This window comes from Somniosus microcephalus, chromosome 20, assembly GCF_052327205.1.
Source record: "Somniosus microcephalus isolate GS21.2 chromosome 20, FLI_Smic_1.0, whole genome shotgun sequence".
Lineage (NCBI taxonomy): Eukaryota > Metazoa > Chordata > Chondrichthyes > Squaliformes > Somniosidae > Somniosus > Somniosus microcephalus.
This window is the reverse complement of record NC_141006.1, coordinates 74,106,130-74,132,849: the sequence shown is the minus strand read 5'-3', so window position 1 is coordinate 74,132,849 and position 26,720 is coordinate 74,106,130. Positions and strand designations below refer to the sequence as shown.

At 46.5% G+C, this 26,720-nt stretch overlaps 1 pseudogene; it reads right to left on the bottom strand.

Moving 5' to 3' along the window:
• Window positions 1-1,379: 1,379 nt before the first annotated feature.
• Window positions 1,380-24,610, bottom strand: LOC147103429 (protein FAM76A-like; annotated as a pseudogene).
• Window positions 24,611-26,720: the final 2,110 nt, after the last annotated feature.

The window sequence follows — 26,720 nt, the reverse complement described above, 5'->3', positions numbered from 1 at the left end:
AACTGTAGCAAGACATCCTTGTTCCTGTACTCGAATCCTCTCGCTACGAAGGCCAACATACCATCGGGCGGGAAAGTGGAGTTAAGGTCGAAGATCAGCCATGATCTTATTGAATGGCTCGAGGGGCTGAATGGCCGACTCCTGCTCCTAATTCTTATGTTCTTATGAAACTCTATATGCTCCAATAGCTTGGAACCACAGTTAAATAAACAGTGGATCCTTTGAAGGGCAATGGTGATTTTATTTATAGATTTCTGTCAGGCAGGTCCCATAGAATGCAAGCTTGCGTAGTTGTTGTTATCTATAAAGTGAGCCATTGAAAATACACCTCGTTTTTGCAAAAGCTGACCAGTGGCACATGGGGACACCGTTAGCCAATCCCGGATAATGTAGTCGCTGGGTGTCGTGAACATAGCCTGCATCCCGAATATCATTCCAGCACGCAACTCAAGCAAAGCACAACTATTAACCTGGTGGCACGCTAACCTATTCGCTTCACAAACAATTTAAAATTCAGTTCATGGGGGAAGCAGGGCTGCCTGCGGAAGCACAAATAGAGAGTTGGGAGGTGTGCAGAATTGTAACACCATCTGTGTTTACTTTTTGATTCGGATTTTAATTTAAACGAAACATTGAGAAGGAAAAATATGTGCACATCACCTTACACCTAAAGCTAAACATTTATTTCCTCAAAAATCATTAAATCACCTGTTGTGCAAGTCTGCAAGTTTATCTGCCTTTTGTTACATTTATTGGTTGCTCAAACAGTAACTATTCACCTTTTCACTGATAAAAACAAGTTAGAGATATTTTACTATTGAAACTGTTAGGCCATCTACCTTTATCTTTAGCGAGTACAGGAAACTCTTTGGTATCTAGCGCCGACGGGACCGGCGTGTTGCCGGTTGATCAAAAATTCCGGATGACGGAGAGGGTTATCTACCGAGGCTATTTTTAACAAAGAAAAATAAAAATATCAAGAAATGTGCAGTGTACAGTAATTGGGTACTCACCTACAGAATGTTGTGTTAAATGGATGGTGGAAGATGCCTGATTAAGTACAGTACTGCCAGTTGAGGGTAATGCAATGCAATGACTACCGGCAGCGTGGGAGACACACAGTACCCCTGTAAAATGGCGGATCAGAAGAGACTCCCGGCAGCGCGGGAGAGTCAGACTCCTGTTACAGGGGGATTGAGGTGTTCCGACTTCCAACAGCGCCAAGAAGCCAAGTAGTGGCAGTTTGGAGAACTACCCCCACTGACTAACTCGGCCACCGTGGGAGACTCGGACTCGGCAACATTGCCGGTTATTGAGGTGTTGTTTTCGGAGTGAGAATTTTGCCGGTTAATAGAGAATTCCTGATATTTAGGTGTCGTTCAAACGAGAGTTTCCTGTATCAGCTGATCTTTCGAATGCAACTTTTTTGTTGTTGCTGTTGCTGTTTCTTCCTCGAGTGGAGCAATCACCGCAAAATGGCCGGTGCCATGTGGGTCCTGTGCAAGGTCTGGAGGTGAACTGCAGAAGAGAGACAGGAAAAAAAAACCCAACTGTACTATTCTACAGTCACGACAGTCTGTTTACAGTTATCACCGAACAATGCAGAATGCGGGTGACAAACGAGCAAACAACCGCCCGTATACAGGTTACTTTCTTACACTGTTGATTGAATCAAAGGGCCAACAAACTCCATAACCTAATATCAACTGCTATCCATCTACTGCTAACTGAAGTTGCACACCCCACCCCGACCCCCAAACTTTGCTTTCAAAGGACATGGGGATTTGAATCATGTTAGGATATATTTTTCCTACATTAAAACAGTGACTACACTTCAAAAAGTACTTCACTGGCTGTGAAGCAAAAGACTTGTATTTCTATAGCGCCATTCACGACCACCGGACCTCCCAAAGCGCTTTACAGCCAATGAAATACTTTGTGAAGCGGAGTTACTGTGGTAATGTGGGAAACGCGGCAGCCAGTTTGCGCACAGCAAGCTCCCACAAACAGCAATGTGATAACGACCAGATAAGAGACCGCCTGAGAGAGCAGGCGGGGCTTCGGTTTAACAACTCTCCCTCAGTACTGCCCCTCCGACAGTGCAGCCCTCCTTTAGCACTGCCCCTCTGACAGTGCAGCGCTCCCTCAGCACTGCCCCTCTGACAGTGCAGCGCTCCCTCAGCACTGCCGCTCCGACAGTGCAGCACTCCTTCAGCACTGCCCCTCTGGCAGTGCAGCGCTCCCTCAGCACTGCCGCTCCGACAGTGCAGCACTCCTTCAGCACTGCCCCTCTGACAGTGCAGCGCTCCCTCAGTACTGCCCCTCCGACAGTGCAGCGCTCCCTCAGTACTGCCCCTCCGACAGTGCAGCACTCCTTCAGCACTGCCCCTCTGACAGTGCAGCGCTCCCTCAGTACTGCCCCTCCGACAGTGCAGCGCTCCCTCAGTACTGCCCCTCCGACAGTGCAGCACTCCTTCAGCACTGCCCCTCTGACAGTGCAGCACTCCTTCAACACTGCCCCTCTGACAGTGCAGCGCTACCTCAGCACTGCCCCTCCGACAGTGCAGCGCTCCCTCAGCACTGCCCTGGGAGCGTCAGCCTAGATTTTTGAACCCACAACCTTCTGCCTCAGAGACAAGGGGGCTGCCAACTGAACCACGGCTCACACACAAGATTTAGGACGTCCTGAGGTTGTGAAAGGCGCTGTAGAAATCAAAGTCTTTCTATCTTTCTTATTTTCATGAATGCCAGCAATCCTCTAGTACCTCACCCACTTGGCCAGTCTGCATGTGTAAGCCTAGTCCGTGAAAGCTGGCAAGCTCTTTGACAGGGGAAGCATCACAATCTTATTCTACTTGGTCCCTAATCAGTATCCACACACATACTTTCCAGTAAGGTCTATGGGATAATCAGGAGTGGGATCCCTGGGTGACCTTCCCCTCGTAGCCCAAGAATCATTAAACCAACTTTGGTGCGCCCGCCTACCGTCAAGACTGGTGAATTCAATACACACTGGTGATCAGATCTAGGACCTTTGCCCACTATGCTATCAGGTTTATAAGTCAACAGCTGTACATATTCATGACATGCCTTTACTTCACTAGTTTGTGGTACTACAGGGAAGATCCACGGTATCGGCAAGTGCCCCAAAATTGCTCAACTACAGTAAAAGGACTTTGAGGAAGGCAGGACACAGACGAGAGGCAGAAACCATAATTTTGACACAACAGATTTAGCTTTTGCCACTGTCGTTGATAGTGATGGGAAGGGGAAGTCAATTACTTTGATTTCAAAATTCTCATCCTTGTTTTAAAATCCCTCCAGGGCCTTGCCCCTCCCCATCTCTGTAATTTCCTCCAGCCCCACAATCCCCCTAGATATCTGTGCTCCTCTAATTCTGCCCTCTTGAGCATCCCCGATTATAATCGCTCAACCATTGGTGGCCGTGCCTTCAGCCGCCGAGGCCCTAAACTCTGGAATTCCCTCCCTAAACCTCTCCGCCTCACCACCTCTCTTTTCTCCTTTCAGATGCTCCTTAAAACCTACCTCTTTGACCAAGCTTTTGGTCACCTGCCCTAATTTACCCTTATGTGGCTCGGTGTTAAATATTTTGTCTTAAAATACTCCTGTGCAGCGCCTTGGGACATTTTACTGTGCTGAAGGCTCTATATAAATAGAAGTTGTTGTTGTTGTTCTCTCACCAAAACCTTTTGGAAACTGACAAAAAAATGTGTTCATAGGATTACACCGGATGTACGGCACAGAAACAGGCCATTCGGCCCAACCAGTCCATGCCGGTGTTTATGCTCCACTCGAGCCTCCTCCAGTCTTTCCTCATCTAAATCTATCAGCATAACCCTCTATTCCCTTCTCCCTCATATGCTTGTCCAGCCTCCCCTTAAATGTATCTATACTATTTGCTTCAACCACTCCCTGTGGTAACGAGTTCCACATTCTCACCACTCTCTGGGTAAAGAAGTTCCTTCTGAATTCCCTATTGGATTTCTTGGTGACTATCTTATATTGATGACCTCTAGTTTTGCTCTTCCCCACAAGTGGAAACACTCTTTCTGTATCTTCTCTATCAAAACCTCTTATAATTTTAAAGACCTCGATTAGGTCACCCCTCAGCCTTCTGTTTTCAAGTGAAAAGAGACCCAGCCTGTTCATCTGTACCGTGGCTGCTGTGTGTACCATCTACAAGATGCACTGCAGGAACTTGACATGGCTTCTTCGGCAGCACCTCCCAAACCCTAGAAGGACAAGGGCAGAAGGCGCATGGGAACACCACCACCTGCAAGTTACCCTCCAAGTCACACCCCAGCCCGACTTGGCAATATATCACCATTCCTTCATCATCGCTGGGCAAAAATCCTGGAACTCCCTCCCTAACAGCACTGTGGGAGCACCTTCACCACACGGACAGCAGCGGTTCAAGAAGGTGGCTCACCACCACCTTCTCAAGGGCAACTAGGGATGGGCAATAAATACTGGCCTTGCCAGCGACACCCACATCTTATGAACGAATATAAAAAAAAAAAATCCTTTCCTGATAGGTATACCTTTGCATTTCTGGTATAGGGTTAAATTACGAGGAGCGATTACACAAACTAGGGTTGTATTCCCTGGAATTTAGAAGGTTAAGGGGTGATCTGATCAAAGTTTTCACGATATTAAGGGGAACAGATAGGGTAGAGAGAGAGAAACTATTTCCGCTGGTGGGAAAGTCTAGGACTAGGGGGCACAGTCTAAAATTTAGAGTCAGACCTTTCAGGAGTGAAATTAGGAAACACTTCTACACATAAAGGGTGGTAGAAGTTTGGAACTCTCTTCCGCAAACAGCAATTGATGCTGGGTCAATTGTTAATTTTAAATCTGAGATTGATAGATTTTTGTTAACCAAAGGTATTAAGGGATATGGGGCAAAGGCGGGTATATGGAGTTAGGTCACAGATCAGCCATGATCTCATTGAATGGCAGAACAGGCTCGAGGGGCTGAATGGCCTCCTCCTGTTCATATGTTCCGATGCTTCATCCAATGGGATTGCTGTACAAAACTAGAGGAATTTCATTGCCCAAAGGATCGAGTGCTTAATAGCGCAGCCCTAACATTGTACAGAGTTGTTGATATTGAGTATAAGTTAAAATCCCAGGTGGGGCTTGAACCCATAACCACCTGGTCCAGACTCCTAGAGCACTGCCAAGTAACACCTTGAAGGATAATGCTCAACAGTATAGGGCTACAAAAAAAAACTGGCGGAAAAGACAATTTTGGGGGAAAATTCGGTTGCTTTGCGTCTCCTGGGCTAACGCCTCCCGCCAAATTCAGTGGGAGGTTAGCGCTAGCGGTAGCCGGTAGCGCCCTGTGGTGCTGGGCCTCCGGCGATGACGTCATCGCCGTGCTCAGCGCCCCACTCACGCCCCGGCCGCAAAGTTGGTTCGCGCCCCCTGACCTACCGCTGGACGCTATGTCCGACAGGGTCAGGGGGGCATTTGTGCACAAATTAAAGGGCAGGGGCCGGGCCCGCCATATTTTTGGGGGCCGCCTGCCAGCACCTGCCCCCATTCGCCTCCTCCTGTGGGGTGCCGGCCGCGATCGCTCAGCCCGGTGCTCCTCTTGAGAGACGGGCTCTTTGGCCAGCACCCCGCTCCCCGGTGGTCCAGCAGGGCCCCGGGTCACACTGCGCTAGGCCCCTCCCCATTAATCAGTGGGGGGAGGCCTGCAGTACCGCGGCGCTACATGCCAGTGCGCGTGGCCCTGCTGCACGTAGCGCCGCAATATTCAATGGGAGCGCCACAAGAGGGAGGGGGAGCGCTTCCAGTAGCGACCCGCCTCCCGCTTGGGGCGCTACCATTGAATTGCGGGCATGGGCGCGCTAACTTTTTCGGGGCACTAAAAGTAGTGCCCCGGCGAAGTTATCGCCCCAAAGGCCGCGCGAGCCAATTCCCCCCCCCCAAAATTTAACGTCAAGCCTCTATTTCACGACTGCCCATGAATAATCTGGAGTTTTCAATTACTATTTATTGCCATCAACCTTTCAAGTTAGAGAGATGAAATGAGTGAAAGCTATTCGTTAATGATTCATGACACATTTCCAAATAATTAAAAGATCAATCTGGAGCAACAAGATGCAAAAAAGTGTTCAAAGCTAGCACAATAGTCATATGCTTTACGAAATATTTCTTTCCCAGCTGCGTTAATGTATCAGAAGAGTTCCTAATTTTCAGCTGGGCCTTTTGAAGGAAAGTGCTTTTCGAACCAGTGATAGGCTGAAAGAAAACAAATGGTAGGTCTGTTGTAAAATACATTCAATCAGCCACTGATAGCAGCTTGGGAGCCCCATCTGCTAGAAAAATGATTTGTAGCTGTCCACAGAAGGAATATGGTGAGGAGAAAACAGCTTCTGAGAGAAATGGATGCTGAGTCATTGGGCTGGATTTTCATTGAGGAGGCGGGTAGGAGGCGGGACTACAACTTTCGGGGTTGTAGTCCCACCTCCATCGAGTTGTGGCCAACCCACGTGATTTAGACTTGATTGACCTTGTTGAGCCCACCCAGCGAGCTCAGCAGGCCAATTAAGGGCCACCCGGCAACAGGTGACGTCACAGATTGATATTTCATCTGTCAAGACCTTTTGACAGATGAAATATCAACATTTCACAGCTGTTTGAAGCTGTCAAACACTGACAATCTGTACAAGTTAATTCCTTCCTCTCAGGATGATTTAGAGATCTCCCCGGAACAGAAAGCTGAATGCGGCCATTCTGCTTTCTGTGCCGGTGTGATGAGGGACTCCCGAGACCTGAAGGAAGGAAGGCTGTAAAGGTAAGTACATGTAAGTAAAACTTCTTTAAACACTTTACACACACCAAACACACTTACCTCTGCACTCATGCACCCATCGCTTACCTGAACACCGGACATCTCGACCCCTCCAAGCCCTTCAACCCGACGGCCCGCCTCGCTAACTTGCCGTGGTTTGGAGCTGTCGGGAATCCCACATTTCACCGATGAAAATAGGGATTAGGCTAAAAACTGCCTGTTACAAGCAGTTAATTGGCACTAATCCCCTTCCCGCCTCGGGGAGGTGGGTCCCAGGGCGGGGCGGGTACCCGCCTCCTTTGAAACTGGCATGGAGGCAGGTTGGGGGGCGGGATGGGTTTGTGCCCCCCCGATTTCGGGATTTTAACCCCCCACACGCCTCCAATCCCGCCTCCACGGCCCAATGAAAATCCTGCCCAGTGAGTACATTCAAGGCTGAGATCGATAGATTTTGGACTCCAGGGGAATCGAGGGATATGGGGATCGAGCGGGAAAGTGGAGTTGATGTTGACGATCAGCCATGATCTTATTGAATGGCGGAGCAGGCTCAAGGGGCTGAATAGCCTACGCCTGCTCCTAATTATTATGTTCTCTTGTGAGAATCTAAAATTGGAAAAATTTTAAATAAATTTAAACTCCAGTCCCACTCAATGCTCTCAAAATGTGCTTTAAACGAGAGCAGACAAGCAAACCACAATGTTAATCCATAACCAACAGGAGATATGCATCAGGTTTCATCTCCCAAGGAAACCATTATATTTCCACACCTATTGGCATGAGCAAGAATGGTCGATCCAGAAGTCTTCGGAGGGAACCAATCTCAAAGTACGATCACACTTCCTCACATGCCAACATGCCTGTGCAGGCTCGAGGGGCCGAATGGCCTACTCCTGCTCCTATCTTCTATGTTTCTATGTATTGCAATCTAGACTATGTTACTGCAGCTGGTTAGATATCCAACTGTTCCTCAGGCCTGTCAATGGCAAGATCGATGAGGACAATTAGGAGCCAACAAGTACAGTATTATAACCAAGACAATTTTATATAGCCTAATTCATCATAGGGTTTGTCGACTGTAGGTCAACTATGTACACATTTTCCTAATGCCTACTACTTTCTAGGTGAGTGCTCTGAATAGCCACAGCTTCGCAGCATGCTTCTTCCATATGGCCTGATTGAAATTTATTGTTTCTACCACATTAACGCATGACATATTTGTATTTCTTTAATACCAAAAATAGGCTTTATACTCGTGACTATTAGCTGCATTCACAGAAGGAGTACATTGAAAATCTAGTGGGAAAAATTGAGTCGCGCCCCCTTTGGGGCGCTAGCTTTGCCGGGGTGCTAATTTTAGTGCCCTGAAAAAATTAGCGCCCCCACGGCTGAAATTCATCGGTAGCACCCCAAGAGGGAAGCGGGGTGCTACTGGAAGTGCCCCGCCTCCTTCTTGGGGCGCTGCGAGTGAAAGTCGCGGCACTACGTGCACTGTGGCACGTCGCGCCGCGGTACTGCAGGCCCTCCTCCCCTTCTTAAAGGGGAGGGTCCTAGTGCAGCGTGATCCGGGGCCCAGCTGGGCCACCAGGGACCGGAGTGCCGGCAAAAGAGCCCGGCACTCAAGAGACGTGCCGGGCTCACGGAGCGCAGTCGGCACTCTGCGGGAGGGTCGGGGACGGCAGAGGGGGCAGGTGCTGGCAGCCGGCCAACAACAAAAACAGCCGCCTGGCACCTTCCCTTTAATTAGTGCCGCCCTGGCCGCAGGTAGGCTCCCCCTGACCTTGTCGGACATAGCGTCCGCCGATAAGTCAGGGGGCGTTACTGAAGATCGCGGCCGGGGCGCGAGCGGGGCGCTGCACATGCGGATTACATCATCACCGGCGATGCAGCGCCACGGGGCGCTAACGGTTACCGCCGCTGCTAACCTCCTGTTAGCACAATGCAACCAAATTTTTAGGCCCTAATCTTTTAGATCAGATTTGAAGGCCACTTCTTATCCGAACAAAATGAGGACACAGTTAGGAAGCTAATCCCACCAGCTGAAGTCTCCCCCGGCCATGCATGCCTTGCGTTTGAAGTCTTCCATGCCTTCCGCCATCAATGCTGATCTGAACCAGTTGTTGGGAAGCATGCAATTTGGCCTGTGGGTGATTTAAAGAAATCTAATTTGCATGTTTTCCCTCACCTACCTGGAGAGGTGGCTGGCCTCTGCTCATCACCTGCCCCCACGTCTACAGCTACGATCAGAAGCTCAGCAGTGTGATGAGTGTCAGCTGTGGCTCAGCCATGGTCGCACACGCGCCTCTGAGTCAGAAGGTTGTGGGTTCAAGTCCCACTCCGGAGACTTGAGCACAAAAATCTAGGCTGGCGTTCCAGTGCAGTACTGAGGGAGTGCCGCACTGTCGGAGGTGCCATCTTTCAGATGAGATGTTAAACCGAGGCCCCGTCTGCTCTCTCAGGTGGATGTAAAAGATCCCATGGCACTATTTCAAAGAAGAGCAGGGGAGTTCTCCCCGGTGTCCTGGTCAATATTTATCTCTCAATCAACATCACTAAAACAGATTTTCTGGTCATTATCATATTGCTGTTTGTGGGAGCTTGCTGTGCGCAAATTGGCTGTTGCGTTTCCTACATTACAACAGTGACTACACTTCAAAAGTATTTCATTGACTGTAAAGCACTTTGGGATGTCCTGAGATTGTGAAATGCATTATATAAATGGAAGTCTTTCTTTCTTTTTACTCCTGTTCCTATTTGATTTATTGGTGACTATCTTGTATTGATAATGGTGTAATGTTATCACTTTATAACGTTACTTTCTGATTACATTACACCGGATATACAGCACAGAAACAGGCCATTCGGCCCAACCATGCCGGTGTTTATGCTCCACTCGAGCCTCCTCCCGTCTTTCTTCATCTAAATCTATCAGCATAACCCTCGACTCCCTTCTCACTCATATGCTTATCTAACTGCCCGTTAAATGCATCAATACTATTCGCTTCAATCACTCCCTGTGGTAGCGAGTTCCACATTCTCACCACTCTCTGGGTAAAGAAGTTTCTTCTGAATTCCCTATTGGATTTCTTGGTGATGATCTTATATTGACGGCCTCTAGTTATGCTCCTCCCCACAAGTGGAAACACTCTCTCTGTATCCACTCTATCAAAACCTTTCATGATTTTAAAGACCTCTATTAGGTCACCCCTCAGCCTTCTTTTTTCAAGCAAAAAGCGACCCAGCCTGTTCATCCTTTCCTGATAGGTATACCCTTACATTTCTGGTATCATCCTTGTAAATCTTCTCTGCACCCTCTCCATTGCCTCTATATCCTTTTTATAATATGGCGACCAGAACTGTACGCAGTACTCCAAGTGTGGTCTAACCAAGGTTCGATACAAGTTTAGCATAACTTCCCTACTTTTCAATTCTATCCCTCTAGAAATAAACCCTAGTGTTTGGTTTGCTTTTTTATGCCCTTGTTAAGCTGTGTCGATACTTTTAGTGATTTGTGTATTTGTACTCCGAGATCCCTTTGCTCCTCTACCCCATCTAGATTCTTATTTTCCAAGTACAGGTAATATGTGACCTCCCTATTTTTCTTAACAAAATGTAATACCTCACATTTATCTGTGTTGAATTTCATTTGCCAATTATTTGCCCATTCTGCAAGTTTATTAATGTCTTCTTGTAATTTGTTGCAGTCCTCCTCAGTATTGACTATCCCCCCAAATTGGTGTCATCCACAAATTTAGAAATTGTGTTTTTGATTCCTAAGTCTAAATCGTTAATGTAAATTGTGAACAGCAGTGGTCTCAGCACTGATCCTTGTGGAACACCACCACCCACCTTCTGCCACTGTGAATAGCTACCCTTTACCCCTAGTCTCCGCTTTCTGTCTTGAAGCCAGCTCGCTATCCATTCTGCGACTTGTCCCCTGACTCCACAATCCTTGACCTTATTCATTAGTCTATTATGTGGTACCTTATCGAAGGCCTTTAGAAAATCTGGATAAATTACATCTACTACATTATCGTTGTCTACTCTTTCTGTTACCTCTTTAAAAATTCAATTAGGTTGGTCAAACAAGACTTTTCCTTTTGAAAGCCAAGTTATTTATTATTATATTTTTGGTTTCTAGATGTTCTTCTATTTTATCCTTTAGTAGGGATTCCATTATTTTTCCTACCACCGATGTTAAGCTGACTGGTCTATAATTCCCTGGACATGTTCTATCTCCCTTCTTAAATATCAGTATTATGTTAGCTATCCGCCAGTCCTCTGGCACTACACCTTTTTCTAATGAATTATTAAATATGTGTAGTAATGCCTCTGCTATTTTTCCCCTAGATTCTTTTAAAATGCGCGGATGTGATCCATCCACACCAGGGGTTTTATCCTCTTTGAGTTTCATTCGTTTATTTAGTGTATCTCCTCATTTTATTTTAAATCCGGGGCCCAGCTGGGCCACCAGGGACCGGAGTGCCGGCAAAAGAGCCCGGCACTCAAGAGATGTGCCGGGCTCATGGAGCGCAGTCGGCACTCTGCGGGAACGTCGGGGACGGCAGAGGGGGCAGGTGCTGGCAGCCGGCCAACAACAAAAACAGCCGCCTGGCACCTTCCCTTTAATTAGTGCCGCCTGGCCGCAGGTAGGCCCCCCCTGACCTTGTCGGACATAGCGTCCGCCGATAAGTCAGGGGGCGTTACTGAAGATCGCGGCCGGGGCGCGAGCGGGGCGCTGCACACGCGGATTACATCATCACCAGCGACGCAGCGCCACGGGGCGCTAATGGTTACCGCCGCTGTTAACCTCCTGTTAGCGCAATGCAACCAAATTTTTAGGCCCTAATCTTTTAGATCAGATTTGAAGGCCACTTCTTATCCGAAGAAAATGAGGACACAGTTAGGAAGCTAATCCCACCAGCTGAAGTCTCCCCCGGCCATGCATGCCTTGCGTTTGAAGTCTCATCAATAATCTCATCATCCGAAGTCATCTCCACCTGTTCTATCTCCCTGGTAAATACTGAAGCAAAGTAATTATTTAATATCTCTGCTATCCCTCTATTACTGCCGGCGGTATTATCCTCTCCATCCCTCAATGGCCCTATTCCCATCCTTCCATGGCCTCACCCTACCTTATCTCTGTTCACGTTTATTTTATCCAAACTGCACCAACTTGTTCTACCTGAGGTGCGAATTACAGTTTTGATGGGCGGAGTATTGGGCGAGGATTGGACTGAGCTGGCCCAGGCGGGTTCACACTGATGTTGATTGGAGCTTGCTGTTAGCAATTTTGGCTGCCGCGTTTCCTACATTACAACAGTGATCTCACTTCAAAAGTATTTCATTGGCTGTAAAGCGCTTTGGGACATTCGGTGGTTGTGAAAGGCCTCCTTATGTTCTGCAGTACAGCCTAGCTGCTCCTTCTTTGTGCTTTAATTTGTAAATAGGTACGGTCTGACATGAATCAACCGAGTGGCCTGTGGGTGGCGCTGTCCAGGGAAAGTATAAATACTCGAGCTAAGGCCCAGCTTGCGCAGGACATTCTTAACAGGAACTAGTGAAGGACACAACTAGACCTCCATGTTGTAAAACAGTTGATTGAAGCTTTGTTTAACGCTTAGGCCAAGTGCCTAGTAGTTTTCTTACGTCACTGTCATTATTTTTGGCCTGTAAAGGTGATGATCTGCATTTTGATATTCTGCCTACTGAGGTAACATAAGAATTAGGAGCAGGAGTAGGCCATACGGCCCCTCTAGCCTGCTCCGCCATTCATTATAGGGCTTTAAACTAAATAAGGGGGGTGAGGGTCCCGGTGGAGAGAAATCTAGAATGCTAAAGAGAAAAGACAAGGAAGCAGTGCAGGAAAGGGATTGGGGTAAGGGTAACCCGAGTGTGTCAGGAAGGGACAGAGCGTACAACCAAAGGAGTGCACTAACAAATAGGGTCCGGGTAAGAAAAAATGGTAATAAGACAAATAGGGCCATAGTACAAAAAAATGTTAAGATGTCTAAAAATGTTAAAAAGACAAATCTAAAGGCACTGTATCTGAATGCACAAAGCATTCGTAATAAGGTAGGCGAATTAATAGCACAAATAGATGTAAACGGATACGATATAATTGCGATTACGGAGACATGGCTGCAGGGGGACCAAGGCTGGGAGCTGAATATCCAAGGATATTCAATATTTAGGAAGGACAGGCGAAAAGGAAAAGGAGGTGGGGTGGCGTTGTTAGTAAAGGATGAAATCAGAGCAATAGTGAGAAAGGATATTGGCTCAGAAAATAAAGATGTAGAATCAGTCTGGGTGGAGCTAAGAAGCACCAAGGGGCAGAAAACATTGGTGAGAGTTGTCTATAGGCCTCCAAACAGTAGTGGTAATGTAGGGGATGGCATCAAACAGGAAATTAGAGATGCATGTAACAAAGGTACTACAGTAATCATGGGTGACTTTAATCTACATATAGACTGGCCAAACCAAATTAGCAATAATAATGTGGAGGATGAATTCCTGGAGTGTGTACGAGATGGTTTTTTAGACCAGTACATTGAGGAGCCAACTAGGGAACAGGCTATCCTAGATTGGGTATTGTGCAATGAGAAGGGGTTAATTAATAATGTTGTTGTGCGGGGTCTTTAGGGAAGAGTGATCATAACATGATAGAATTCTTCATTAAAATGGAAAGTGAAGAAGTCCAATCCAAAACTAGGGTCCTAAATCTAAACAAAGGAAACTACAATGGTATGAGGAGTGATAGATTGGGGAGCTTCATTAAAAGGCATGATGGTGTCTAGGCAATGGCTAACATTTAAGGAATGAATGCTTGAATTGAAACAATTATACATTCCTTTCTGTCACAAAAACACAAAAGGAGAAGAGGCCCAACCATGGCTAACAAAAGGAATTAAGGATAGTATTAGATCCAAAGAGCAGTCATATAAAGTTGCCAGAAAAAGTAGCAAGCCTGAGGATTGGGAGCAGTTTAGAGTTCAGCAAAAAAGGACCAAGAGATTGATTAAGAGGGGAAAAATAGAGCATGAGAGTAAACTTACAAGGAACATAAAAGCTGATTGTAAAAGCTTCTACAAGTATGTAAAAAGAAAAAGATTAGTGAAGACAAATGTAGGTCCCTTACAGTCAGAAATGGGAGAATTTATAATGGGGAACAAGGAAATGGGAGAGCAATTAAACAAATACTTTGGTTCTGTCTTCATGGAAGAGGACACAAATAACTTCCCAGAAATGCTAGGAAACCAAAGGTCTAGTGAGAAGGAGGAATTAAAGGAACTTAGTATTAGTAAAAAAATAGTGCTGGAGAAATTAATGGGACTGAAAGCTGATAAATCCCCAGGGCCTGATAATCTGCATCCCAGAGTACTAAAAGAGGTAGCCATGGAAATAGTGGATGCATTGGTTGTCATCTTCCAAAATTCTATAAATTATCAAACAGTTCCTGCAGATTGGAGGGTGGCAAATGTAACCCCACTATTTAAAAAAGGAGGGAGAGAGAAAACAGGGAACTATAGACCGGTTAGCCTAACATCAATAGTAGGGAAAATGCTAGAGTCTATTATAAAGGATGTGATAACAGGACACTTAGAAAATATCAACAGGATTAGACAAAGTCAACATGGATTTATGAAAGGGAAACCGTGTTTGACAAACCTACTGGAGTTTTTTGAGGATGTAACTGGTAGAATAGATAAGGGAGAGCCAGTGGATGTGGTGTATTTGGATTTTCAGAAGGCCTTTGATAAAGTCCCACATAAGAGGTTAGTGTGCAAAATTAAAGCACATGGGATTGGAGATAATATACTGGCATGGATTGAAAATTGGTTAACAGACAGGAAACAGAGAGTAGGAATAAATGGGTCTTTTTCGGGGTGGCAGGCGGAGACTAGTGGGGTACCACAGGGATCAGTGCTTTGGGCCCCAGCTATTCACAATATATATCAATGATTTGGATGAGGGAACCAAATGTAATATTTCCAAGTTTGCTGACGACACAAAACTAGGTGGAATTATGAGTTGTGAGGAGGATGCAAAGAGGCTTCAAGACAATTTAGACAAATTGAGTGAGTGGGCAAATACATGGCAGATGCAGTATAACGTGGATAAATGTGAAGTTATCCACTTCGGTACGAAAAGCAGAAAGGTAGAGTATTATTTAAATGGTGATAGATTGGGAAATGCTGATGTACAAAAGGACCTGGGTGTCCTTGTACATCAGTCACTGAAAGCAAACATGCAGGTGCAGCAAGCAGTTAGGAAGGCAAATGTTATGTTGGTCTTCATTGCAAGAGGATTTGAGTACAGGAGCAAGGATGTCTTATTACAGTTGTACAGGGCCTTGGACCACACCTGGAGTACTGTGTGCAGTTTTGGTCTCCTTACCTAAAAAAGGATATACTTGCCATAGAGGGAGTGCAGCGAAGGTTCACCAGACTGCTTCCTGAGTTGGCAGGACTGTCTTATGAGGAGAGATTGGGTCGACTAGGCTTGTTTTCACTAGAGTTTAGAAGAATGAGAGGGGATCTCATTGAAACGTATAAAATTCTGACAGGGCTAGACAGACTGGATGCAGGGAGGATGTTTCTCCTGGCTGGGGGGTCTGGAACGAGAGGTCACAGTCTCGGGATATGGGGTAGGACATTTAGTACTGAGATGAGGAGAAATTTCTTCACTCAGAGGGTGGTGAAGCTGTGGATATCTCTACCACAGAGGGCTGTGGAGGCCAAGTCACTGAATATATTTAAGAAGGAGATAGATAGGTTTCTAGACACAAAAGGCATCAAGGGGTATGGGGAGAGAGCGGGAATATGGTATTGAGATAGAGGATCAGCCATGATCATATTGAATGGCGGAGCAGTCTCGAAGGGCCGAATGGCCGACTCCTGCTCCTATTTTTCTATGTTTCTATGTTTCATTAAGATCATGGCTTATCTGACTGAAACCATAGGACATGTCGACATCATTTCCAGTATTTGATTTACATCAATTAGGATCATTGTTAGCCCTGGGTAATATAGCCTTTGAAAAGGCACATTAGATCAACAACAACTTGCATTTATATAGCACCTTTAACGTAGTAAAACGTCCCGAGGTGCTTCACGGGAGCGTTTTCAAACAAAATTTGACACCGAACCACGTAAGGAGATATTAGGGCATATGACTAAAAGCTTGGTCAAAGAGGTAGGTTTTAAGGAATGTGTTAAAGGAGGAAAGAGAGGTAGAGAGGTGGAACAAGTTAGGGAGGGAATTCCAGAGCTTAGGGCCCAGGCAGCTGAAGGCACGGCCACCAATGGTGGGGTGATTAAAATTGGGGATGCTCAAGAAGCCAGAGTTGGAGGAGCGCAGATATTGTGGAGGGTTGTAGGGGTAGAAGAGATTACAGAGATGGAGGGGCGGGGGCCATGGAGCGATTTGAAAACAAGGATGAGAATTTTAAAATTGAGGTGTTGGTTAACTGGGAGCCAATGTAGGTCAGCGAACACAGGGGTGATGGGCGAACGGGACTTGGTGCGAGTTAGGACATGGGCAGCAGAGTTTTGGATGACCTCAAGTTTACGGCGGGTAGAACGTGGGAGGCCAGCCAGGAGTCTGTTGGAATAGTCAAGTCAAGAGGTAACAGAGGCATGGATGAGGGTTTCAGCAGCAGATGAGCTGAGGCAGGGGCGGAGTCGGATGATGTTACGGAGGTGGAAATAGGCAGTCTTAGTGATGGCGTGGATCAAACATGAAGGGCCCGATTTTTCTCAGCCCCGAGGAGGCGGGTATGGAGGCGGAACTGCTGGGAAAATGGCAGAATTTGGTGGCGGGTCGCCTCCATGCCATCTTCCCAGGAGGCGGGTTGCCGTCCCGCGCCGGGTCCTGTCACAAGTGCGGGCTTCCCGACGGCACCAAAACGCGCCAGCTCAGCGAGGCGAGTACTGGGTCTGCGGGGGTCAGGCGGGTGCAAAAGTGTGGTGTGAAGGTGAGTGATGGGTGCAAGAGTGTAGAGGTAAGTATCTGAGATAAGTCCTAAGTGTTGTTAAAAGTGTACTTACCTTTGTTTCTTCCTGCAGGCTTCAGTCGGTTTCTATGTGGAGAGTTTCACACCTCCGTGTTACAGATGAGAGATGGCTGTTGCATTCTCAGGTGCAACAAACATCTCAATTCTGTAAAAGAAAGAAGGTTGATGAGGTCTTGTATGCAAGGCCTCATCAAACTGCACAGATTGTCACTGTTTGACAGCATCACTGAGCTGTCAAATGATGACAATTCATCTGTCAAAATTTTTTGACAGATGAAACGTCATACGCTGACGTGCTCTGCAACCGGCTTTCCCTTAATTGGCCTGCTAAACCCGCTGGGCGGAATAAACAAGCTCAATCAAGGGAAAATAGCGTGGGTCGGCCACAACTCGATGGAGGCGGGACTAAACCCCAACAAGCAGTAGTCCCGCCTCCAACGCGCCTCCATTCACAAAATCGCCCCAATAGCTTCTCGATTGTGAGGGGTCAAGGTCGGCTCATGTGAAACTATGCTACTGTGAAACCACTGAAAGAGAAAATAGTACTTAAAAAAAATCAACCTCTGTATTTGCCCCACAATATCACTCCTATGAAAGGTATTTTTTGAAAGACAATACAGCCAGCTGTTTTAATCTAAGCTTACAACATGGGCAAGCTGTGAAATGTATATTTATTTACATTTACCCATTATATAAATATATAAATTAAATATGACAATTCTAATCAATGTAATATATTATACATCATATAAGGAAGGCAATACAGCGTTATTTCTTTAAAGCCTGATAAGCTATGTTTATTGTGATTTTATAATTTTTCAGCCAATCAAAATACTTCCCTATAATTACAAGAATACATTTTATACTCATTGAAACATACAACATTCTTACAGGGCTTGATAGGGTAGAGGCTGGAGAGTCTAGAACCAGGGGTCACAGTCTCAGGATAAGGGGTCGGCCATTTAAGACTGAGATGAGGAGAAATTTCTTCACTCAGAGGGTTGTGAATCTTTGGAATTCTCTACCCCAGAGGGTTGTGGAGGCTCAGTGGTCGAGTATATTCAAGACAGAGATCGATAGATTTTTGAATATTAAGGGAATCAAGGGATATGGGGATAGTGCAGGAAAGTGGAGTTGAGGAAGAAGATCAGCCATGATCTTATTGAATGGCGGAGCAGGCTTGAAGGGCCAAATGGCCGACTCCTGCTCCTATTTCTTATGTTCTTATACCTTACCTGACCAATAAATACTTCAACAATCCCAATTATCTGTTATAATGTGTGCTGCTGAATCTAGTTTACTGTTCTTTTGGCGAAAAGAGGAGTGTGATGCGGAGCTGAGGCTTTTTCCATTGCTCTTTGGTCTTCTGGGGGACTCGTTTATATGACAATGTACGGAGCCAGCAAAGCAACCTCCCATCAACCTTCATGTGGAGGAAGCAGTCGTGTACTGTAGTATCAAGTAATAATAAACAGAGCAGATGTATAATGGGGTCTGTGTAAGTTTCGACACATGGTCTGGTTAAAAGAAAAATGACATACAAACACTTTGGAATTTGTTACTGCTAATCAATCACCAGACTTCATTACGATTTAACAAAAAAATTATGAATACGACCAAACGAGCCACATGGAAAATGAGGTGTGGAAGGAGAACTAAAATTTTCACCTTCCCCTAACTTAAATTGAAACAATGTGAAGCGACGGCTTTATCTGCTTCCTCTCCAACTGAGTTAGAACTAAATGCAGCCGGCTCCCCTAGGTGATGGCTCTCGGGAGAAATGCCTACTGCGGTGTCGCACTGATAAAGGTGTCTCCAGGTCTGACCCCTGATCCGTGCTAAATTAGCAAACCTCAGCCAACACTGAGGTTACCGGAATTGGCGGTAGTCTGCCGCAGCAAGACAAATAAAGGACGCCCGACTCCCGCTGTTGATCACTATCCAGCCAGCCCAGCTGGAAAGTCTACATTTATGAAAGTCAAAATGAGGTCCTAAGCAGCAAGTCAGATTTCATAAAGATTTTATTAAAAATTAATTCACGGGATGTGGGCAGCGCTGGCGAGACCAGCATTTATTGCCCATCCCTAATTGCCCTCGAGAAGGTGGTGGTGAGCCGCCTTCTTGAACCGCTGCAGTCCGTGTGGTGAAGGTGCTCCCACAGTGCTGTTAGGGAGGGGGTTCCAGGATTTTGACCCAGCGACGATGAAGGATCGGCCAATATATTTCCAAGTCAGAATGGTCCCAGGCCTCAAACGTTTTGTCCGCATTCTGCTTTCATAGATTTAGATTGCAATAATGAAAAGAGATCATTAAATCGTCCGAACTTACGTAGCTCTTATACATTTTACGCTGAAGACATTGTGACATAAGAAAACTACTAAGTGCTTGGTCTGAGTATAAAACAAGGCTTTAATCAACTGTTTCACAACCATGAGATTCTAGTTACATCACTAGTTCCTGGTTACAGAAACATCCTGAGCAAGCTGGGCCCACACCCGAGTATTTATACTTTTCCTGGACGGCGCCCCAGCAGGCCGCCCAGTGTTATCCCATGAGTCATTTCTACATGAATGGCAAGATTCATGACACATTGTTGAAGAGATATTGGCCTAGAAATTTGTCCTGGGCGGTGGAGAAAAATGGGCGGTATCGGATTGGCCGCCCATTATACCCACCGCCTGATATTCAGTTCCAATGCAGTCAATGCAGCTACCAGGCGCTGCGTATAATGGGCGGCCAATCAGATACCGCCCGCTTTGCGCCATTGCATGAGACGAATTTCTAGGCCATTCATTTACAAATACAAAGTTTTGAACTCATCTCAAAATCACAAATTGCCCCAATTGTACAACAGCCACATGCACTTTTACAGTTTTACATAACCAGCTGCCTTAATGCATCTATCATACTCAGTAAAGGCATCTACTTATTTCCTATCATCTTTTCGGTCATATGCACACTGCTGTTTGCACTGTTCGCAGGTCTGAGGTGGACCACAATTCTTTCCAGAGTTTGTACAACTCTGACATCTGTTTGCAATAAAGGCTGCTGTAATATTGCAGTACTGACATGGTTTCAGCTGAAAAAAATTAACTCGTTATAAACTGTGACATGAATCTTGTCATTCATGTGGAAATGACTTATGAAATAACACTGGGTGGCCTGCTGGTGGCGCTGTCCAGGGAGAGTATAAATACTCGGGCATGGTCCCAGCTTGCTCAGGACATTCTTTAACAGGAACTAGTGAAGGACACAACTGGGTCTCCATGTTGTAAAACAGTTGATTAAAGCCTTGTTTAATACTCAGACCAAGTGCCTAGTAGTTTTCTTACATCAAACTGCAAGTCTTTTGAATAATTAAGGTCATTAAATAGGTTATTAGCATAATATCGCCCGTCTCCGCCCTTACCTCAGCTCATCTGCTGCTGAAACCCTCATTCATGCCTTTGTTACCTCTAGATCGACAACACTCTCCCGGCCGGCCTCCCACTCTCTGTAAACTTGAGCTCATCCATAGCTCGGCTGCCCGTATGCTAACTCGCACCAGGTCCCGTTCACCCATCACCCCTCTGCTCGCTGACCTACATAGACTCCCGGTTAAGCAACACCTCGATTTAAAAATTCTCATCCTTGTTTCCCTATCCCTCCACAGCCTCGTCCCTCCCTATCTCTGCAATCTCCTCCAGCCCTACAACTCTCCTCCAATTCTGGCCTTTTGCGCATCCCTAGTTTTCTTCACTCCACCGTTGGCGGCTGTGCCTTCAGCTGCCTGGGCCCTAAGGTCTGGAATTCCCTCCCTAGTCCTCTCCGCTGGTTGGGAGTTGGGACCGTTCAATATGAAAAGATTTAAACAACAAATTATATGAAAAGTGATCAGAAAAAGTTACAGAATTGCAAAGGATGTGTGCGTGTGTGCACAAATATATGTAGATGGGGTGGGATTCAACAAAAACTGTAACTTTATTCAAGTAAGACACAACCTGCAAACTTTTATTTACCTTTCCTGCTGAAACTCTGATCTACAATAAGTGATGTAAAAAGACTACTGAGCACTTGCTTTGAGTATAAACAAGGCTTTAATCAACTGTTTCAAAACCATGAGATTTCTAGTTACAATCACTAGTTCCTGGTTACAGAAACATCCTGAGCAAGCTGGGCCCACGCCCGAGTATTTATACTCCTTGGACTTCGCCACCAGCTGGCCGCCCAGTGTTACTTCATGAGTTATTTCTTCATGAATGATGAGATTCATGACAATAAGTACATTTACAGCACTGCGGGAGCAACTTCACCACACGGACTGCAGAGGTTCAAGAAGGCGGCTCACCACCACCTTCTCAAGGGCAACTAGGGATGGGCAATAAATGCTGGCCTCGCCAGCGACACCCAGATCCCATAAGCGAATAAAAAAAAACTGGATGAGCCACTCGGCATTCCTGATAAAAATATAGAAACATAGAAGATAGGAGCAGGAGTAGGCCATTCGGCCCCTCGAGCCTGTTCCGCCATTTAATGAGATCATGGCTGATCATCCAAATTCAGTACCCTGTCCCTGCTTTCTCCCCATATCCCTTGATCCCTTTAGCCTTAAGAAATATATCTAACTCCTTCTTGAATATATTTAATGATTTGGCCTCAACTGCCTTCTGTGGTAGAGAATTCCACAGGTTCACCACTCTCTGGGTGAAGAAATTCCTCCTCATCTCAGTCCTAAATGGCTTACCCCTTATCCTTAGACTGTGACTCCTGACGATTATTATTCAGGAAACAAAGAAAAGTATCAATTTATGATACAGTGGGTTAATAGGTCTGAGCAGATCTGCCAATAATCAAAGGATTAGGGCCTAGAAATTGGGTTGGGGCGCCAAAGTGGCGCAAAAGTCGGCGGAGCGCAGGATTTAGCGCAGCGATCGGAGTGATACCGATCGCCAGAAATTCAGTTTCAGTGCCCCTCGAGGGAGACGGGGTGAGGCTCGAGGCGCTCCGCGTCCCTCTTAGGGCGCTGAAACTGATTATCGCAGCACAACGTGCCGCAGCGCCACATGCTGCGGCACGGCACGCTGCAGTACTGCAGGCCTTCCTCCCACTGTTAAGGGGGAGGTGCCTGCAACAGCGTGATCCCCAATCGCGAGTGCCGGCAAATGAGCCCGGCACCAAGGAGAAGTGCCGGGCTCTCGGGAAACAGCCGGCAATGCTGCGGGGGGCGGGGGGGGGGTGGTTAGGAGGCCGGGGACGGAGGTGCTGACAGGCGGCCGCCGAAAAAGCGGCCGCCCCGCACCTCCACCTTAACTTGCGCCGCTGCCGGCACAGTAAGGCCCCGTGAACCGGGCGCGGGTAGCGAGCGGCGCAACTGCGGCGTTCGCTACCAAATATCGCGAACGGGGCACGAATGGGGCGCTGCGCACACCGATGACGTCATCGGTGGCGGCGCAGCGCAAATGCCTAACATCACCATTAGCGCCCCTACTGAATATCGCCGCAGACGCAGCCAGTGGCGCTACAGCCACTGACTGCCTCTTTAGGCGCTAACGGCTGGCGCTACTCACCCAATTTCTCCCCCTCGGTGTTTTCAGGACAGGAGTATTATACCACATGACACAATATACGATTCGGAAAAGATGGAACTGTGGGCAACCTTGCTCGTCCCTTTAAAGCCACATAGTTTAATGGCTTTAAATTAAACTAACTCTGGCCTCTTGAGCATCCCCAATTTTAATCGCTCCACCATTGGCGGCCGTGCCTTCTGTTGCCTGGGCCCTAACCTCTGGAATTCCCTCCCTAAACCTCTCCGCCTCTCTACCTCTCTCTCCTCCTTTAAGACGCTCCTTAAAACCGACCTCTTTGACCGAGCTTTTGGGCACCTGCCCTAATTTCTCCTTATGTGGCTCGGTGTCAAATTGTGTTTGATAATCGCTCCTGTGAAGCGCCTTGGGACGTTTTACTACGTTAAAGGCGCTATATAAATGCAAGTTGTTGTTGTTTTAAATTGGCACACCCTGAGGCCAATTAAAGCATTATCTGTGGCTCCTGCCAAGATCAGAAAAACAGGAAACAATCACTGCTCACACATTTCAAAACAAATATTTGCATCTGGCATATGACAGACGTGCAAAATGCAAGACTTTTAAAAAAAATAAAAGCAGAACTCCTGCAGCATTGCCAACAATGGGTTGGAAATTTTTCAGAAGTGTAACAGGTCTTTAGACGAATAACTACATGCAAAAACGGCAAGTCAGGTGAGACAGTGGAGCTACAATGCCACCGAGTGTCCGCAAGTTGCAGCTGCGAGCTCACCGGGCCCTGTTTACATTCAGAATTCCCATTACAGGAAACCCTCGTTTAAACGACACCTAAATATCCGGAATTCTCTATTAACCGGCAAAATTCATACTCCGAAAACAACACCTCAATAACCGGCAATGTTGCCGAGTCCGAGTCTCCCGCGGTAGCCGAGTTAGTCAGTGGGGGTAGTTCTCCAAACTGCCACTACTCGGCTTCTTGGCGCTGTCGGAAGTCGGAACACCTCAATCCCCCTGTAACAGGAGTCTGACTCTCCCGCGCTGCCGGTAGTCCGAACACCTCAATACCCCTGTAACAGGAGTCTGACTCTCCCGCGCTGCCGGTAGTCTCTTCCGATCTGCCATTTTTCTGTTTACTTTATAAGTTTTGTTTTACTGCTAAGTAATTAAAGAGTTATGGATTACCCCAACTGGCAGTACTGTACTTAATCAAGCATCTTCCACCATCCATTTAACACAACATTCTGTAGGTGAGTACCCAATTACTGTATACTGCACATTTCTTGATTTTTTTAATTTTTGTTTGTTAAAAATAGCCTCGGTAGATAACCCTCTCCGTCATCCGGAATTTTTAATCAACCGGCAACACGCCGGTCCCGTCGGTGCCGGGTACCGAAGAGTTTCCTGTACAACAAATTAGAAAAGCATTTTCAATGTTAAATATTGACATGTGGCCAAAAATCATCATGACAACAGAAGTGTTATGGACATTTGCATGTGCACAAGATGATTTACACGGACACTAGGGGGCGCCATTTTGCCACTAGGGTGCTTTGGAGTGGAGATGAATTATCAAACACTGACATTCTCTGTAGTTTGATGAGTTCTTGTATGCAAGACTCATCAAACCTCTTTTGTGAGCAGAAGTTAGATGGTTGTTGCATCGGAGAATGCAGCCGCCATTCTGTCATCTCTGCCGGTGAGATGCGAGACTCTCCGCATCCCCAACTGTTGAAGCCTGCAGGAAGAAACAAAGGTAAGTAAACATTTTCTAACACTTTCCACTCACCTCACATACTCACCTCTCCACACTTGCACCCATCACTCACCTCCACAGCGCACTTTTGCACCCCGCAGACCCCCTGCTCGCCTCGGTGACCCTGGCGGGGTTTCCCGACGTCGGGAAGCCCGCGCCTCTGCTGGAAAAATGGGGATAATCCTCTTAACTGCCCGTTAACCACCTGTTAACAGGCAGTTAAGTGGCACTAATCCCCTTCCCGCCTCCAGGAGACGGGACCCGGCGCGGGTCGGCTACTCGCCTCCTGGGAAGATGGAACGGAGGCGGGTTGGGGGCGGGATGGGTACCTGCCCCCAGATTCTGCCATTTTCCCAGCAGTCCCGCCTCCAAACCCGCCTCCCCAGGGATGGCAAGATCGCGCCCCATAATGTTAGCTCCACCAATGAGCTAGATGGTCGCTTTACCGATCTGTTACTGGGATCCTCCTGCACCATTTGATTGGTTCGGCCAGCATGCATCTCAAGCCACCTGTGCTTCTCCTGTAAGGTTGCTCATCTGGAGCATTTCTGCTCAGTTGTGAAGACTGGCAGTGACTTTGAATTAAAATGCTGAAAGGTCATCGAGCTTCTCTCTCCACAGAGGCTGAGTATTTCCAGCATGTTCCGTTTTTAATTTCAGAAACATAGAAACATAGAAGATAGGAGCAAGCGTAGGCTATTCGGCCCCTTGAGCCTGCTCCGCCATTTAATGAGATCATGGCTGATCATCCAAACTCAGTACCCTGTCCCTGCTTTCTCCCCATATCCCTTGATCCCTTTAGCCTTAAGAAATATATCTAACTCCTTCTTGAATATATTTAATGAATTGGCCTCTACTGCCTTCTGTGGTAGAGAATTCCACAGGTTCACCACTCTCTGGGTGAAGAAATTCCTCCTCCTCTCTGTCCTAAATGGCTTACCCCTTATCCTTAGACTGTGACCCCTGGTTCTGGACTCCCCCACCATTGGGAACATCCTTCCTGCATCTAGTCTGTCTAGTCCTGTTAGAATTTTATAAGTTTCGATGAGATTCCCTCTCATTCTTCTAAACTCCAGCGAATATAAGCCTAATCGACCCAATCTCTCTTCATATGTCATTCCTGCCATCCCAGGTATCAGCCTGGTGAATCTTCGCTACATTCCCTCCATGGCAAGAACTTCCTTCCTCAGATAAAGACTACATGTGTCAGCTGTGGCTCAGTGGGTGGCACTCTCGCCTCTGAGTCAGAAGGTCGCGGGTTCAAGTCCCACTCTAGAGACTTGAGCACATAAACCTAGGCTGACACTCCAGTGCAGTGCTGAGGGAGTGCTGCACTGACAGAGGTGCTGCCTTTCAGATGAGATGTTAAACTGAGGCCCTATCTGCCCTCTCGGGTGGATGTAAAAGATCCCATGGAACTACTTCGAAGAAGAGCAGGGGAGTTATCCCTGGTGTCCTCGCTAATATTTATCCCTCAATCAACATCACTAAAAACAGATTATCTAGTCATTATCAAATTGCTGTTTGTGGGAGCTTGCTGTGTGCAAATTGGCTGCCATGTTTCTTACATTACAACAGTGACTACACTTCAAAAGTGCTTCATGGGCTGTAAAGCGCTTTGGGACATCGTGAAAGGTGCAATATAAATGCCAGTCTTTCTTGCTTTTTACTCCTGTTCCTATTTGATTTATCTTTAGTGTTTTTGTGCCAGAAAGGAATGTATAACTGTTGCAATTCATGCATTCGTTCCTTAAAGGTTAGCCATTGCCTATCCACCATCATGCCTTTTAATGAAGCTCCCCAATCTATCATAGCCAACTCACTCCTCAGACCTTCGTAGTTTCCTTTGTTTAGATTTAGGACCTTAGTTTCGGATTGGACTTTTTCACTTTCCATTTTAATGAAGAATTCTACCATGTTATGGTCACTCTTCCCTAAAAGACCCTGCACAACAAGATTATTAATTAACCCCTTCTCATTGCACAGTACCCAGTCTAGGATAGCCTGTTCCCAAGTTGGCTCCTCTAATTTCCTGTTTGATGCCATCCACTACTGTTTGGAGGCCTATCGACAACTTCCACCAATGTTTTCTGCCCCTTGGTGCTTCTTAGCTCCACACAGACTGATTCTACATCTTTATTTTCTGAGCCAATATACTTTTTCATTATTGCTCTGATTTCATCCTTTACTAACAACACCACCCCACCTCCTTTTCCTTTTTGCCTGTCCTTCCTAAATATCGAATATCCTTGGATATTCAGCTCCCAGCCTTGGTCACCCTGCAGCCATGTCTCCATAATCGCAATTATATCGTATTCATTTACATCTATTTGTGCTGTTATTTCATCTACTTTATTACGAATGCTTCGTGCATTCAGATACAGTGCCTTTAGATTTGTCTTTTTAACATTTTTAGACATCTTAACATTTTTTTCTACTATGGCCCTATTTGTCTTATTACCATTTTTTCTTACCCGGACCCGATTTGTTAGTGCACTCCTTTGGTTGTACGCTCTGTCCCTTCCTGTCACACTCGGGTTACCCTTACCCCAATCACTTTCCTGCACTGCTTGTCTTTTCTCTTTAACATTCTAGATTTCTCTCCACGGG